We start from the raw sequence: 19,442 nt of genomic DNA, 5'->3' as shown, positions 1-19,442 counted from the left end.
TGGACTTGAGCACTGAATGACTCGAACTTGGACTCAGACTCGTGCATTCGCACTCGCGATGACTCGTCGAGGACTCAACTTTTTTTTGTAATATATCATAAGGCTATAATTGTAGTATGTCATTAGGCTATAATTTGCTATATTATTATATATTCGTAATACTAAATTTAATTCAAGGGAATGTTAGGGTACTGCTTCGTGTCGTACATCGCAAGTCACATCATGTTCACGTGCAAAGCAAACTAACGTTAACTTTAACACCAAAATGCCTGGAGATATGGCCGCCGCTATTTCAATGTAGTAGGCTATTGCCAGGCAATATTAGTTCTCATACATGACATAACATTACCTAAGATTACACTCAGCCTAGGCTAAACACCACACACTGCTGCTTGATAGCTGATCATTGTGACTTGGTGAACAGTGTTTTTTCTGACTGACGCGAGAAGCGAGGTTCCATTCATTCATTTTCATTCGGGGCATGCCCTGCCGTGCGTCTGTCTGTTAATTTGCAGCAGGCTATTATCGGATGAAAGAAAAATAAACTAAAAGTTTTCCCGATCAAGATATAGCGTACTTCTTCATTTTGGTGTCATAAAATATAGAAGCATAACATTGTCTATAGAGTGTCCATGTAATGTCAATGTAGGCCTACGTGTCTGCGCAAGTGAAACTGACAAACTGAACCTCTCGTGGGTAGGCCAGAAACAACTATATTTAAAACCATGAATGAACTGGATTACTGTTACTGTTCAAACGAGCAATTTGATAGCCTAATCCACTGCACGGAAAAAAGGAAATAGCAACGTGTTCTATTTCTAACAGGTGAATATCGTAGCAAATGGTAGCCTATGGCGATGGCAGCTTAAAAAAACATTTATTTCACTCATCTCGCTGAAATGAATGTAGAATGTGGCCTGTTGCGCAAAGAAATTAATTAGGCAGATGATCTACATCTCCGTTAACCGAAAGCTAGTTTTCATCTCTATTGTTGACGTGAAATATGTCTCCATAGTGTCAGTGAAGTGATAACATAATAATGCAGTTGCTGGTAGCCAGTGTTCATGTCACGGGAATCAGAAAAAAGCTACCAAGACGGGCCCTGCTCTGTTTCTGTCACTCCCAAACTGCGCTAAAATTGTGTAGGCTATTTAACAGCCAGAATTTAAAAAAATGCCCGGGGGAGGCCCTTTTATGATCCACACTACCTCTTACAAAATAGGCCTACTCCAACGTCCATCTAGCTCTTGTGAAGTATAAACTTCTACAACACTGCCAATACAATTGTCAGCAGTCAGTAACAGCATAATGTGACTTAATGGCCTGTGTGATTGGGATGTGGATTGCTCATGTTATGAGTAGGCCTATAGGCTATGGTATGGCTATGGTATGGTATTCTCGCCGATATAATAAATACAACACATGGGGTTTGGCAAGAAATTTGGCAATACTACTTTCACACAAGTGAAACCCCTGCTTGGAGACAGAAGATTGTCCGTTTTGCTTTTAAGGATTTCATCTGCAATGGAAAAAAATGGAACGACATGTAGGTTATGCTTTAGTGCTGGACTTGGACTCGTCTTGATCAATAGGGACTCGACGTGGATCAATAGTGACTCGACTCGGACTTGACTCGGATGAGTAGTGGACTCGACTCGGACTTTACCGGTGGGATAAATGACTGTTGCGCCCAACGCAAATCTAAAATGGGGTGGTCTGAAGTAGCTACATTAAGTATGGGTGTGGTTTGGGCGTAATGTGCAATAAACCAATCAGAGCAGCACCTCACGTTCCCTTTAACAACAGGCGCGCTTGTTCTATAGTCAACAACAAGGTAGGCAAAATTATGGTGCTTGTCAAAACCTTAGCGCAGCTGGAATAATGCTTAGGCTGATGTTAAAGCGCACAGAATGTTTAAAGCCATACACAACGGTAAATTGGAACCAGGTCCAGGGTGGGTAATCGGGAGAATTCCCGGTGGGCCGCTTCACTTTTGGGCCGGTTAAGGAAAAACATATCGACATCTGTCACGTTAGTCTATCTTTTCTTAGGCTACTCACCTTCCGCAATCTATGCCTGACACCACAGCCTCTGCATGGGTTGTAGCCTACCATTTGAGGTAGTTCTCCCCTCCCAAAAAGAGTTGGTTGGGTCCATATAGCCCATCTTTTCCAAAAAGTTTTCTCAGATAGGCCTACCGATAGCCGGGCCGGCCCTACCGTAGCGATGATAAGCGTCAGGAAGGATGGATGGTTTAAAGAGGCCAGGTGGGACGGAAAAGGCCAGGTAAAAAAAGAAAGGAAGGCATTGGAGGAGGATGTTGCCAAATGTGCCAAGCTTCCAGATTTCTTCCAGACACTGGCAACTGGTAAGAGAGATAGCAATGATTAGCAGCGTAATTATTGGGTAATATTGGACGTTAGTGTTGTCAACCTATTCTCAAGCAACTTATTAAATTAATTAAAATATTAGCCTTTTTGTATCATCCAACATTGCGATTCATAGACTTTGCAAATATTATGCAAATATCGATAACAAAACCCAACCTTGATCTGTGTGGCTATGCAGTAAAAATGGTCGTCTCTGAGCAGTAGATCAGCCGGTCCCTGAACTTCGCAGTTTAAGTAAATTATTATATAACCTTTACACATTTGTTGAACCATGGTACTAATAAAAACAGGATAGTAAGAACTGAACTGTTGCTTAATTTATTCAATTTCCACCATCATGGAAAAAGTGAGCTGGTCTTGGGCCTGAAACTCCCAGGCTGAAAAGTGGCCCCCAAAACTAAAGGTAACTTTAGCCTTTATAGGGCTGTATAAAGTTGTCCAGTTGTTGTAAAGATATTGCATGTAGATGTTGTACTATATAGGCTACTTTTTAGGTGAGCAATGCACGAACAAAACCGGGAAACAGACTAATATTATCAAGGCTTTGAATGTTTCCGTGTGTGCACGGGGGTGTCTGTAGATCAGCATTCATTCCTGGCCTGTGGCCATGCGTGGGCCCTTAAAAAAGCCTCTGAATTTGCGCCACTGACTTTAGACCAGGATGTTCCTGGTCTGTGGCGGAATTGTTTTCTGAAACTGCAAAATATAAACAGGGAACGTTTGCGCCAGAACACGCCCTCTCTTTTCAATGAACCACCCTTTGTGGGCGCAATTGCATTTCCTAATTTATGGACGTGTACCTTTAACAAAACTGCAAAAGATTCTGAGGTTTAAGAACACCTTTGTGAATCTGCTTAAGAGTTTTCATAGGACCTTCTTAAGAACACATTTAAGGCAATTCTTAGGAAGATATTGGTGAATGAGGCCCATTGTCTGCATACATATTGTACAGCACAGTAGCTAGTAGTTTCTCCAACAATTCTAATGGTTCTGATTATGAAAAATCTGTGGTTTGATTCAGAATTAACATATAGATTATTTTTTCCATTCTAGGTTTTCTGTGCCAGCTTAGTCACTCAGACAGGGACTGAACAAACTGCACTGCTGTCTAATGTGCTTTCTATGAGATAAGTCACCTTTGGGCAGTCACCAAAATGTAAGCCACAAATCTGTAAGTTAGCAAACTTTGTTCACAATATTTGTGACTTCCAAAATGTAAAGGATGTGAAAACTATAAACTAAATTGATCCGAGTAGGCTACAAGAGTAGCATCATCTGTCCACCTGTGAACATCACAAAAGCAACTTATAACTATTTTGAACAAATAGCAAATGCTTTGGCATATCCATGACCTTGATTGTGTACCACTGTCTGCTTTTTTTTGTTACATTTTCAAAAACTCATGCCATGTTGGTTATTGTAAGCATTTTCGTAAACATGCTAATTACCAACCATTTCGTTCGAAAATTCTAAAACAACTATGTTTTTTAATACTTCAAAATAACATTTGATAAAACCTTACATTTTTCAGTAGACATAGGTGTGTAGATTTGAACAAAATCTAGTTTGGTTCTTACCGGGGCTTTTACTGCCTGAAATATCCGATTTTGTGTACCACGCGGGGCTGGTGCCTATTCCCAACCTTGCTCACGGCACATCAACGGTTAGCCCGAGAATTCTCGTCGCAATTCAAAATTCCACTAGAGCTCCAAGCAGATTTTTACACGCAGCCTTACAACACTGTTTACAACTCTTCGGGTCACAGTAAAATGTCATTTTTAGTACATAGCTAATTTAGATACACTTATGGTGTGAGTGCTTGCGTTTCTTTAGGAATCCGCCATCTATAGAAATTAATATTGAGTGACACATACACGTAAGAGGTTGGACATACAGGACGGTAGGTAATATGTGACGTTCCGATACTCCTTCGATCCCGACCCCCAGAGCCTTGCAGCAGCAATCCCAAATAAAAAAATATCCAGCAAAATGTTCCAAAAATTTTTTTCTCAATGATATGTAAGACCTATAGTCTTACCTATAGTATATTTACTGTAAGACCTTTACTGTAAGACCTATAGTATATTTTATAGTATATAAAATATACTATAGGTCTTATAGTATATGTATATATATATATATATATAGTATATTTTCATTGCATTCCTTTGGCTTCTTTGATCCATACCTGTACAGAGGTGGCATCTTTTGTAAATGGATAAGGGCTGATTGAAGATTTGTTTGAGGGATGTGTCATAAAGGTGCCTCAGAGATTCACAATTATGCAAGTCATTTCTATCAGCTGTGAAAAGATGCCTTCCATTTGTTAAAATAAAATAATAGGCCTAATTGCTCCCACGTTTTGTTGACCAACATCAAATCAGACGAAAACAATTACCGTTTTCATTTCAAATATCATAATTATCACGGTTGATTACCACGGTGTAGAAACTGTGTGTTTAATCCTTCCTAGCTTGAAGCTAGGGCTTCATCCGAGCCTGCTTTTGACATACAGTAGGCCGGCAGTCAGGATGTAGGGCTATGAATGTGAATGAAAATATGTCCTTCTCCAGTAGCAATAGGCCACTTTAAAATGCACCAGAATAAAGGGATCACATCTACTCAGTAACAACTATGAGCACCCCCAGGTGAAAATGAGTTCCAGCGTCCCCGGTTAACTTTTGATAAGGTTTTGCACATATTTTTGTAACATAGTAAACACTGTCAAACTTTTTGAAAGTATTTCAGCTTGTGTAGGCCTATCAGTGCTTTCTGAACATATTGAACACACTATTAAAAATACTGTGATAATACCGAAAACCATGATAATTTTGGTCATTATAACCATGAGGATAAAATTTCATACATCCCTACTCCAAACACACATGATCAAATAGTTAGGCCTACTTAAATTTTCTGTTGTATAAAGTTGTCAATCAAATTATCAAATCAACATGCACTCTCCACTAGTTACTATTTTTTGATGTAATGTTAGATGTGAGGGAACACTTACAGTATGGCTTTACAAGTTACCAGAACATATGGTAAAGACCAAAGAAATTAACAGACAATTACAACGATTTGCAACTTACTTTGCCCTTATAACTATTAGTATTAACAACATTTTAACAATATCTAAATACATTGAATTCATAAAAAAAAAAATATATATATATATATATATATATATTATAGGCTAGTTGAGTTTTCTGGCGCTCCCTAAATCTGAGCGCGATATCTCATGCCCATAGAAAGTTGACATACATGCCTGAAATTTGGTATGAGCGTTTGTATGGACTCAAAGATGAAGTGAATTGATGTTGGAGGTCAAATGTCAAGGTCAAAAACACCTTGAGTGTCTAGAACGTCTTGACACACAAGGTTTTTTGGTACGAGGGTTTGTATGAACTCAAAGATTAAGTGATTCAATGTTTTTTTTCCAGGAATCTCCCCACCAACATTAAGCCAGCAGCTTTCCATCCACTTTTTTAATTCCTCTGGCATTACATTTCTAATTATTGTTATTCCTTAGACTTCTTCCGACTTATTACAGTGCATGCAAATGCACTGTATTGTTATTCCACGGGCTTCTTCCGACTCATTTTTATTATTACAGTGCATGCAAATGCACTGTATTGTTATTCCTTAGACTTCTTCCGACTTATTTTTATTACAGTGCATGCAAATGCACTGTATTGTTATTCCTTAGACTTCTTCCGACATATTATTACAGTGTATGCAAATGAACTGTATTGTTATTCTACGGGCTTCTTCTGACTTATTTTTATTATTACAGTGCATGCAAATGCACTGTATTGTTATTCCTTAGACTTCTTCTGACTTATTATTATAGTGCATGAAAATGCACTATACTGTTCTTCCAAGTCTTCTTATTACAGTGCATGAAAATGCACTGTTCTGTTATCCGAAGTCTTCTTCTTCTTCTTATTCTTCCCACCAAATTTCTCATGCCTAATTCAGCTTCAACCGCTTAACGTGAGAAACTTTCGCTCAAACTTTGTAACGTAGGTCTTGAAAAGGAGACTTGAGGAATGTATTTTTCACTTTGTAAACTTAAATAAAAACAAGCTTATTTTTTCCCCATAGACTTTGTATGGGGACTATGACATCATAATGGGCTAATTAACTTGATTTGCACCTGTATCAACTTCCAGCTGCTCAACTAGGTCCCATCAAAAAGCTAGTTAAACTGATTGCACCTGTATCAACTGCTTTCTGCTCAATTAGGGCCAACTCTCTCTGTGTATCTCCCATTCTACTAGGATATAAGGCACATTCCATCCAACTTTCTATCCATTCATCCTCTTCAAACCATTCACTCATCTACCCATTAAACTATCCCATCAACATCCATTAAACAATCTGCCTATCAACATCCATTCAACTTCAACTTTCTGTCTATCAACATCCATTACACTATCTATATTCTTTTGTAATTCTCTAATTCTTTTCTATATACTCTGTCTCAGGCTTTAAACATACAATATGGCTCTACAGATCCTGTTCAACTATTTCCTCTCCCCACAACTGTTTCAAAATAAATGTCCTCACTAAAATAATTCACTATTAAATAATTTAACTACTTAAACTACTTAACTATTTAACTGTTCAGCCATTTCAACTGCCAGTTGTTATCAACTATGACTTCTGCCAACTGTTATCAAATAAAAGTTTGTTTTGCATTTTATGTTAATATACAGTATGTTTATATTTTCATGCACTGGTAATTTCCTCGAAATTACATTTTCTAGTTATAGTGCATGAAAATGCACTATACTGTTCTTCCCAGACTTCTTTTTACAGTGCATGAAAATGCACTGTACTGTTCTTCCTAGGCTTCTTCTTCTAACGCAGCTAATGCAGCTTCAACCGTTTAACGTAGAAACTTCATTCAAACTATGTTACGTAGGTCTTACTTAGGACATGTGCGCTTTGTATTTTTCATCTTTGTAACTTTTATACTTTTTAAACTATTAATAAAAAACTAAGCAAAATGTCCCCATTGACTTAACATTGCCCTTTATGACATCACAGACATTAAAATCTTCTGCCAGGTGGCCAGGCCACCTGGATCAACTGCCAGTCTCAGGCTTTAAGCATACAAACTGGCTCTATTAAGACTACACACCCTGTTAAACTGCTTCCTCTGCCAAAAACTGTTTCAAAATAAAAGTCCTCACTACAATATTTCACTGTTAAACAATTTAACTCTTTAAACTACTGAACTTTTTAACTGTTCAGCAATTGTATCTGTTACTTGTCATCAACTATAACTCTTACCCACTGTAGTTAGTTAGCATGTTAGCATTGTTAGCATTGCATTTTTAGTAAAATTGCTAAAAATGATTAGCTAAGTTAGCTAAGTAACATGGTTAGCATAGTTAGCATTGTTAGCATGTTAGTTAGCATAACTGCTAAAAATTATTAGCTAGGTTAGCTAAGTCACATAATTAGCATAGTTTGCATGTTAGCATGCTAGTTAGCATAACTATTAAAATGATAAGCTAGGTTAGCTAAGTCACATGGTTAACATAGTTAAAATGTTAGCATTGCTAGCATAGTTAGCATGTTTAGCAAAACTGCTAGAAAACGTTAGCTAAGTTAGCTAAGTAGCATGGTTAACATAGTTCAAAATCTTAGCATAACTGCTAGCAAACATTAGAGCCATTCCAACTTTCAGTTATCGTCAAATATCTACCTATACACAGCCATTAAACTATTTGAAAATCAACATTCATTAAACTTCCAGTCTGTCAACAACTTTTAAACTATTTACCTTCAACTTTTAAACGGTCTACTTTTAAACTATCATTAAACTATCTATTAAACTAGCTGTCTATCAACAACTTTTAAACTATCTACTGTCTATCAACAACGTTTAAACTATCTACATTCAGCTTTTAAACAGTCTACTTTTAAACTATCAACTTTTATTAAGCTATGCAACCACCATGTCTATCCTAGCATCACCGTAGTAACCATCTCTGTATTATCTGTTTTAACTATACATGATATTTTACATCACAACTTTAGCATTTTCATGCACTGGTAATTCCTTGGAATTGCATTTCTAGTTATTATTATTCTTCCAGGCCCTAATTTGGCTTGAACCGTTTATCGTAGAAACTTGGTTCAAACTTCGACATGTAGCTCTTGCTGCAAATTTTCGTTCTATGACTTTTCATATTTTTACGACTTTTACTTTTTGAGATATTAAATAAAAACTCAACTTTACATGGCTTTACAGACTTACAACTTTACAGACTTAACATGGCTTTATGACATCATAATAGGCTATTAAGGAAATAGAATGCAATCAGCTGCACCTGTGCTATCTCACTGACTGCCTGCAGCAACTTGAATGGAACCTCTTCTCTGTGCCCCTCTCCATTCAACTAAATAGCTCACTTCTCATCCCAACTTTCTTCACTTTCTCTCACTTTCTCTATCTCTCTATTTCTCCCAATTTCAATAACTTTTAACTATTCTTACTTTTTTTACTATTTACACATTTTATAGCATGGTAACCACTAAAATGACCCTAGCAACAACCTAGCAACCACTTTAATAGCATAGCAACCACTATCATTATCCTGGTTCAAACTTTGATGCATTGTTTTTGAACCAAATTTTGGTCCTATGACTTTTCATATTTCTACGACTTTTACTTTTTGAGATATTAAATAAAAACTAAACTTAAAATTCTCCATAGACTTAACATTGGCTTTATGACATCATAATAGGCCATTAAGGAAATAGAATGGAATCAAATCACCTGTGCTCTCTCACTGACTGACTGCAGCAACTTCAATGGAACCTCTTCTCTGTGTCCCTCTCCATTCAACTGAATAGCTCACTTCTCATCCCAACTTTTTTTCACTTCTTTTTCTTCTCTATCCCTCTCTCTATTTCTCCAAATTTTAATGACTTATAACTATTTTTTACTTTTTTTTACTATTTACACTATTTTAGCATAGCAACCACTATAATTACCCTAGCAACAGCCTAGCAACCACCTTTAGTACCCTAGCAACAACCTAGCAACCACTTTTTATAATAGCATAGTAACCACTATAATTTCCCTAGCAACAACCTAGCAACCACTTTCATAGCATAGCAACCACTATAATTACCCTAGCAACAGCCTAACAACCACCTTAAGTACCCTAGCAACAACCTAGCAACCACCTAACAACCACTTTTATAGCATAGCAACCACTATAATTACCCTAGCAACAACCTAGCAACCACTTTTGTAGCATAGCAACCACTATAATTACCTTAGCAACTGCCTAGCAACCACCTTAAGTACCCTAGCAACCACCTAGCAACCACTTTTATAGCATAGCCACCACAATAATTACCCAAGCAACAGCCTAGCAACCACTTTATAGCATAGCAACCACTATAATTACCCTAGCAACAAACCCATCAACAACTTTGCATGCACTGTATTTCCTTCAGGAAATGCTTTTCTAGTTATTATTATTATTATTACTGCAGTGCCCTATTCAAAACATGCTATTCCTATAGAAAACCTCTAGTCCAATTGCATGCACGCAGGTAGGCCTGCTTTAAAAATAGGATGATAGTGGAAATCAACAATCCAGCTAAGCATTCAATAATGAAAATTAAATATTATTATATTATTTAAACATGCAGTAAGCAGAATTTAAGCATGGCTGCATTTAACATTTTTTATAGATCAAAATGACATGACATGCTGTTTTGAGTTGAATTGAATAACTTGATGATTGAGAAGACTAACACCATTTTGTGGAATGATGCGTGGTCATATCAATTTTGCAGCAGTGTGTGATGTGGAGTGGCTAGAGTAGAATGCTTTTCATGTGTGCCATTCTGACACCATCCTTAAATTCGGGACCTAGCAATTGGAATTGTAGCTTGTTTCGATTCGGGACCATGCAGTCAAAATTGTCATTTGTTTATTCAAAATCCAAAAGACAGTCCAAAGTAGGCTATTCGAAGTGTCACTTTATGAACACATAATTTTCTACATTCTTTTGAATAGCCACTGCATACCATGGGTTGGCCTGTTGTTTTAAAATCCGCAGAATACATTTATGCATACCAGAGGCAGTCTCTATGCAGTCAGACATGATAATCATCCAAACATCTTAGCCCAGTGCCGGTTCAGACCTCCATGGGGCCCTAAGCAAAATCCTGCTAAGGGGCCCTCCATCCTGAACTCTGAGGGCCAAATTGTAACCAATTTTTTAACAGTCGCATCTGACACCTCAGTGCTCCCAATACAATCATCCCACCTCATTTAGGATTTCTACGGAAATTACCAAATATAGCATTTTTCCCCTTAAAGGACAAGGAGAAAGAAAAACAATTGTGTGTGAATCTCCTTCACAGCTATAAATGCCCAGTTTTAGGTTCTGGGCTGCTTGCTTTTGATGCTTGCTGTACATATCCCATTACAAAAAATAACTGCAGTTTTTTTTCGAAGTACAGTTCAGTTATACTCCAGTAGGCTATAGTGCAGTAGCCTATTTTCATGTCAAAAATACTGCATTTCTGCAGTAAAATACAGAACTATATGCAGTACAATGCAGTTCTGTTGTGGCCAAAATACATTTCCTGCATAAGAAATGCAAATATTTCCTCCAAAACTGTTTTGATACTCAGAAATCTGCAGTTTGACACTTGAAGTAAGCTAATGTAGTTTTTTTTTTTTTTTAAAGGGTCTGGTTGCTTGTAGCCTACTGGCTGAGGCTGACTGTTCTTCACCTGTGTCTGTAGTAGGCTACTTGCCAAAGACATAGGATAGGCTACTGAGCTGGCTCCCCGATTCCCTTCAATATTTTTTTCAAACATAGACTATTTTAAATAATCCTTTTAATACTTCATGTAGGCCTAATTTAGCCTACGTTGTGCATCTATTGTCCAGTATGCAAATACATTACATGTCCATTACATGTCCAAATCAATACATTAGGCTACTTTCCATTTGGCATAGGCTGCGTTCAGTTGTAGGCCAACTAAAAATCTAAACCAACTAAAGCTTGACTGAAATTATTGTAAAACCATTTACTTCTTTTAAAAATGTATTGGAAGAGTGAATTCACCGATTAGTTTCGACGGGTCCTGTGTTTCTGCTGAAAAACCGCTAGTTTCATCCCCAGTTGCACGTTATTATGAACGCATTTAAAGACGCGGTTATAAATGTAGCCAGTCGCCCCAATATGCGATTATATTTCACAACTTTGTGATGTACTGTGACTGGGAGACTGGCAAGCAAGCCGCAGACAGATCAGGGGATTCACTGCCCTGTATAGGCCTAAGCTAGGACAGCAACACGCGCTGGAGAGATAGGCTACTGTATGCTGACATCAAACCATGGAACGAACACAATTTTACCCGACTGTAGTTCCCGCTGTTCATTTTTGTGAAGTTTCTTCTCCCGTTTCTCATGCCCTGAATGGTAATGGTCATGTTCATCTTCTTAATGTAGCCTATGAGACACTGTCGCTATAACTGTATACCTGTCGGTCACTAGCTTGACTGACTGATCGAAGGGGAGACGGGGCCCTACGGAACTTGCGTGTGCGTATACGGAGAACCGGCCCTGTCTTAGCCTGTTCTGCATAGGATTTGTTTGACTTTCTACCCATGTGCACTGATTCGGTGTTTTGCTGTGCTGTGTGAGAGGGGTGTGGCTACAGCTTTTAAGGATACGTAACGATATATTTTGCATGTAGCCTATTATCCAACAAACTTGTCACTGCACTTACTCGGCTGTTCACACCTGCCGAATTTGAAATCAGTCACAAACACACACACACACACACAGACAGGCAGATGTTCCCGCCATTACTATAGATGGATAGATACACAACTGGTACACTATGAAACCAAACCCCTTCATTTCACCCCTTATTAATGCCTTACACACTACCTTTTGGATATTTATTGAAGTATTCATCTTTGCAATGAATATTTGACTGGCCAGTGGATAAATGGAATTGATTTTGATTAAGTTTTATTTAGTATAATTTGTATTTTATATATTTAGTATATTCTTTATATTCTACAGTCCTTATTGCTTAGTTGTGTTTTTTATATTATATACTTTTAATTAGTTTTTCTGCTGTTATTGAATGTGTGTGTGTGTTGTCTGTATGCTATTGTGACCTTGAATTTCCCCTAGGGATCAATAAAGTATATCTATCTATCTATCTATCTATCTATCTATCTAAATAATGCAATAAAACCTTTTTTGTGGTTCTAGTTCTACACTGCTCTCTACTGGTGGTATATGTTACCACATGATGTTACTTCAATTACAGTTGTCAGTCGCTATGTTTTATGTCTTTTATTTTTACATTTTCAATTGCTAATTTCATATTGGTCAAAATGCACTTACTGGTTCAATGCTGAATAGTCCTACCCCATACAAATAGTCATTACATGCATTACATTGCATTACAAAGTGTTGAACAGTTGTCATAATGAGTTGTCATAATCTGTCAAGCTGTATGTGGCTTGACAGACAGGAACGTCAGGATGCCAGTACAATAGAAACTTTGAAACATATCCAGTCTCTTGCAATCAATCTCCCCACACGCAATAATGTGTAACTTTGTAGTTTTGAAATTCTGTAGCTACAGCACACAGGAAATAGCGCTGCCTTTTTTCATTAGAAAATGCTTACAGAGTACACTGTTATAGGCTATTGACATCAACATGACAAACCAGTTTGACTTGTAGCCTGACGAGCCAGACCCACATTAAAATGTAGGGTCTGGGCACTCACCGTTCGCAGTGCTCAGTCCGAGGGGCGGGATAATCGGTTGTCTTTCAAATTCCCTCTGCACACAATAGGACAGCGCTGAGTCCCATGCGTTTTCCCACCAGCGGAGCTAGTTGGCAAGTTCAAACTTTTGCCAACTTAAAACAAGCTTAACTTGTGTCACACTGTTGGCCAACAGCAACATCCATCTTCTTTGTTTTCAAGTAGCAGGGAATTCAAGCCAAACCGTTGCAACTCTGCCATTAATCATTATTTTAAGCCCGCCTAACGACTCTACGATTTGATTGGCCTGATAGAAGTTTAATTTTTCGAGCTCACAAGCCAACGGAGAGTTGCTAGACTAGCCCTGGAAGCAAATGCAATTTGCTGCCGCTAGGGTGCGTCTAGATTTCTAAGCTAAGTTTGACTATCTTGTTCATAAAAAATAAGAACTTGTCATTCTGAGTGCACTGAGGGGAGTATTATGGTCCTCAACTGCCCAGATGGTCTGCCAGGGACGATGGCGGGGACGACAACTACAACGACAACTATGACTGGACTGCCAAGGATGAGAAGTATGACTGGCACGACGAGGACAACGGTTGGTTTAACAAGGATGACTACGCTGGCTGTTCCGCTGGGGGTGTCAACCAACCAGTTGATGCCACAGTAGCATTTTCCACCTCTGAGCTTCCAGTCTCTGTTTCCATCCAGTCAAGTCCAGTGCTTCCTCAAGCCTTGTCCACTCCAATCCAGGTTCTTCTGCACCCTCCAGTAACCGGTCCTGCTCTCCAGTGCCCTTTGGTTCTGGCACCTCTTCGGCACCTTCTGGTCCCAGCTCCAGTTTCAGCTCCTTGGCACCCTCTGGTCCCAGATCCAGTTCCGGCCCCTTAGCCCCCACCAGTCCTGGCTCCAGTTCCGGCTTCCCATTGTTCTCCAGCTCCCAGTTCCCACCCCCGGTGTTCTAAAGTGCTGCCCAGTCCCAAGTCTCTGCACTCTCAAGCCCCACCCAGTCCAAAATATCTGCTCTTGCACAGCCAAGTCCCAAGTCTCTGCACTTTCAAGCGCCACCCAGTCCAAAGTCTCTGCGTTCTCTAGTGCTGCCTAGTCCTCCACGTTCTCCAGTGGGCAGCCCCGCGTTCCTGTGACCTGCTTTCCATCGCAGGGGTCTGATTCTCCAATGCTGTATCCCCCAGGCAGTGCCACTGCCCACCTCCCAGAGAAGCTCTGCTGGTCCACCCGGTGACCGGGCCGCCCTCCAGAGTTGCCTAGATGATTCTTCCGGGGCCCTATAGCCACCCACCTAAGCTGCCCCACCACTCCACCCTGCATTCTGGCCTGTTGCCCAAGAAGTTCAGTTCTGGTTCACCAGGTTGTCCACCTGAGTCAGAGAGCTATCTCACTGAGATACTAGTATCACCAGGATGGATGGCAATCAGCGACCAAAGGGGATGCGAATTGTAGTGAAATGCTTTTTCCACTGTCTCCATGGCTATATATTTCCTCTCGATTGGGTAGTGCACTCCTGGTACGTTTAGCTGATCTCAATACTCTCTTTAGGGCTTCACGGTCTTTCTGAGTGCTGTTTCCATAGCTGTTATATTCCCAGTAATAATACTTCCAATGGTGGCTCTGTTAAAGTTCTTAAGTAATTGCTGAGGTAGCCTAAAGTACTTCAGGCGCCTGAGGTGAAAAAGGCGCTGGTGTGCCTTTCTCACCAGTGAATCAACATGTTTGATCCAAGTCAGATCTTCCGAAATATGAATTCTGATTCTTTTTAAATACGTCATAATATAATAGTAATAATTTAAATAATTTTAATATAACAATAGTCATAATTTAAATGATTATTTTTTTAAGTAACCCTTGTGTCATAAAAATGAAATGTTACAATTATGTTACTTTGAAAGTTTATGGTATATTGCTACATGGGGCATTTATGGTAGGCTATTATGGTACAATTTGTACTGTAAACATGTTGGTGTAACAGTGTGGACTATGTGGATGAGAAATGTTGACATTATTTGCAGTGTGTAAAAACTGTGCAGACTGTATCTATATATGTAGTGTTAAGTGAGAGAATAACCAAGATCCATCCTATTCAACTGTTTCCTCTGCCCAAAGCTGTTTCAAAATAAAAGTCCTCACTACAATAATCCACTGTTAAACAATTTAACCCATTAAACTACTGAACTTTTTACATTCAACTTTTAAACAGTCTACTTTTAAACTATCATTAATCTATCTATCTATTAAACTAGCTGTCTATCAACAACTTTTAACTTGTCATCAACTATGACTCCTACCCACTGTAGCTAGTTAGCATAGTTAGCATGTTAACATAGTTAGCATTTTTAGCAAAACTGCTAGAAAACATTAGCTAAGTTAGCTAAGTAGCATGGTTAGCATATTAGCATAGTTAACATTTTTAGCAAAGCTACTAGAAAACATTAGCTAAGTTAGCTAAGTAACATGGTTAACATAGTTAGCATGTTATCATTGCTAACATAGTTAGCATTTTTAGCAAAACTGCTAGAAAACATGAGCTAAGTAGCATGGTTAGCATAGTTAGCATTGTTAACATAGTTAACATTTTTAACAAAACTGCTAGAAAACATTAGCTAAGTTAGCTAAGTAGCATGGTTAACATTGTTAGCATGTTAACATTTTAACAAAACTGCTAGAAAACATTAGTTAAGTTAGCTAAGTAGCATGGTTAACATTGTTACCATAGTTAAAATTGTTAAAACAGTCTACTCTTAAACTATCATTAAACTATCTATCTATTAAACTAGCTGTCTATCAACAACTTTTAAACTATTTACATTCAACTTTTAAACAGTCTACTCTTAAACAATCATTAAACTATCTATCTATTAAACTAGCTGTTTATCAACAACTTTTAAACTATACATTCAACTTTTAAACGGTCTACTTTTAAACTATCATTAAACTATCTATCTATTAAACTAGCTGTTTATCAACAACTTTTAAACTATACATTCAACTTTTAAACGGTCTACTTTTAAACTACCATTAAACCATCTATCTATTAAACTAGCTGTCTATCAACAACTTTTAAACTATCTACATTCAATGGTCTACTTTTAAACTCTCAACTTTTATTAAGCTATGCAACCACCATGTCTATCCTAGCATCACCGTAGTAACCATCTCTGTATTATCTATTTTAACTAGACATGATATTTTACATCAAAACTTTTGCATTTTCATGCACTGGTAATTCCTTGGAATTGCATTTCTAGTTATTCTTCCCACCAAATTTCTGCGTCTAATTCAGCTTTAACCGTTTAACGTAGAAACTTTGTTTAAACTTTGTAACGTAGGTCTTGAAAAGGACTACTACTGTAGGCCAACTCTCTCTGTGTCTCTCCATTCTACAAAGATATAAGGCACATTCCATCCATTCATCCTCTTCAAACCATTCACTCATCCACCCATTAAACTATCCACCAACATCCATTAAACAATCTGCCTATCAACATCCATTCAACTTTCTGTCTATCAACATCCATTACACTATCTAAATTCAACTTTTAAACTATACTCTGTCTCAGGCTTTAAGCATACAATCTGGCTCTCTTAAAGGTGCCATGTGTAAGAATTGAGGTAAAAATATCCAAAAAATGAGCTACACGCATCAAAAGAATGAGAAGAAATAAGGGCGATGATGTCATTAAAAAAGGGCAAGGTATAGTGCTGCAGAGATATCAACCAGAATTAGCATGCTAAATTACTAGCTACAGCCCGACAGGTGTCATAATACCAGCTTCGGCCATGGGAGCTGGTATGCGGGCAACATAACCGCCAGCCAAACTGCAATACACGTTTCTCGGTTGTTACTCTAGGGTAGACCAACTCACTTTCTGAAGGTATACTGCCTCCATCTTTTATGGAATGTGGAGTATGAATATTACACATGGCACCTTTAAGACTACAGATTCTGTTCAACTATTTCCTCTGCCCACAACTGTTTCAAAATAAATGTCCTCACTACAATAATTCACTGTTAAATAATTTAACTATTTAAACTACTCAACTATTTAACTGTTCAGACATTTCAACTGTCAGTTGTTGTCAACTATGACTCCTGCCAACTGTATCCAAATAAAAGTTTGTTTTGCAGTTTATGTTAATTTCCTCGAAATTACATTTTCTAGTTAATACGTGCAATCTTTACAACTATATTTCATGTCTATGCATACAAAGGTCAACTCTCGGCTTTCAGAGTAACGTTCAAGCACTGCATTATAATTTATTGTATTTAGGCAGACACAAAGTCCTTGGCTAAACATTGCATTCAATGCAAAACAACATTGGCATGTGTTGTGTTACCAACCTGCCATTTCTAGTAAATTGTTCTTATGTCATAATAATAACTAGAAAATGTACATATCTGTCTATATGGTTCATCCTGAATATTCATATTTATTCAGTTTTGTCTTATAATTTATTCTGTTTATACACTGGAAATCTTACTACTTATGTTACTGCTACTACAGTACACTGCACATATCTGTGCATGTTGTTCATACTACATCGCCATATTATTTCTGCTCTTACAAGGTTACTGCTAATACACTGCACATAATAACTGCACCACATACTGTATACTTTCACATTAGACTTTTCTGCTTTTTTGCACTTCTGGCTAGATGCAAACTTAATTTCATTGTAGACAAAGGAGGGTTCTCCGCGCTTCTGTCGTTTGGCGACAATCCGGTGCAACCAGGCCAGGACAGATAGAGAGAAGGGAGATGCCGGTGCAGCTCAGATGTCTTCTTAATTTTCTTTATTCTTTACTAAAAGGTGCAGAAGATTATTAAACTTTGACTAACATTTTCGACTCATTTCAATGTCTTTGCGCTTGTACTTTGCACAATGACAATAAAGTTGAACCTAATCTAATGTGCACAAAATGCACATGATCCAGAAAGATCTCAATTCTTGTATATTTCCAAACTATTCAGGACATCTTCAAATCTGATTAAAACAATCTTTAAAAACAAAAAACAAATCCAGCATCTAGGTTACACATCTAGCTTATGAAGGAATTGTAAAACATTCCAGAGGTAAACACTTTGAATGTGAACCACTTTGCAGTTCAGAGGTGAAAAACTCTGCTAAGGGACTGTTCGTTATTTATAAATGGGGCCACCGGAGGGATTTTGAGTGCTTCAATCATAAGTTGAATGACCCTCCCCGCCTGCAAGAATATTTTCAACGACCCTCCAGCAGTTTTTTCAAAGAAGATATGACCCTCCCCGGTCAATATCGACACCTTCCACCCACGCTTTTAAGCGCTAATCACATTGACTTAAGCTACCGTTCTAAAATCAACCTCTGCTTTCTGATCTTTACACATCACACTTCACCAAGATGGTGGCCATTTCAGTAGATTTACTCACTAACATAGTTGTGGAAACACAATAAGCATGGAAACTAAATGCACACTTCCTGCAACTGCATTAGCCTACTTGAAATAAGTTACTCCTCTAGTAAGTATTCACATGAAATAAAACATTGAGACAATTCAACAAAGCACACTGGGTAATAACAAATTCAACACATGAACTTGTTGCTATGGACTCGTCTCTAGGCGTCCTCAGTCATTGTAAAGCTGCCGAAGCTGAACATTATCCAAAACTCCATTTCTCAGACGAGCATCAATTTGGGAGCTTTCTACACTCCTTCCTTCTCAAATGACTTGAAAAGGCCATTTGCACAATTTCACAAATAATCACAGGGACCGAAAAATACCTAACATGCCAACTTTTTCCAGGTTTATCATTTTAACTTTTCCCCGCCGTCTTGCCGTTTTAATATTTTCCCGTAGAATATCCCACATTACTGTAATACTCTCATAACATTAGTCCTGCATTCTGGCCTGTCTCTGTGTTGTCCTGTTACCCCTTGCCCTTCCAGTGAAACAGATGTTTTCAAATCATTGTTTTGCTTGCTTGAATGCGAACTCAGTGATGTTAACCAAGGCCTACTAAGTTAAGGACGTGGTTGTCGTGAGAGCATGATTCATTGGCGCTTGCAGTGTTCGGCCGTAGGCTATGTCTACGTACGCACTTGCCAGGCTACTCAGCTACGAGTAGACAAAGAATTCCCCCTCAAACTCCATTTCGGTGAAGACAAACTATGAAACATTACCATTGCTATGCAACCTTGACTCAGGGAGTCGCGGTGTCCGAAGCGTGGGTTAGCTTAGTGCTTCTTACTGATATTCCTACTTTAACAGCACC

The sequence above is a fragment of the Alosa alosa genome, chromosome 3 (genome assembly GCF_017589495.1).
Source record: "Alosa alosa isolate M-15738 ecotype Scorff River chromosome 3, AALO_Geno_1.1, whole genome shotgun sequence".
In the NCBI taxonomy this organism is placed as follows: Eukaryota; Metazoa; Chordata; class Actinopteri; order Clupeiformes; family Clupeidae; genus Alosa; species Alosa alosa.
This window is presented reverse-complemented; position numbering follows the sequence as displayed.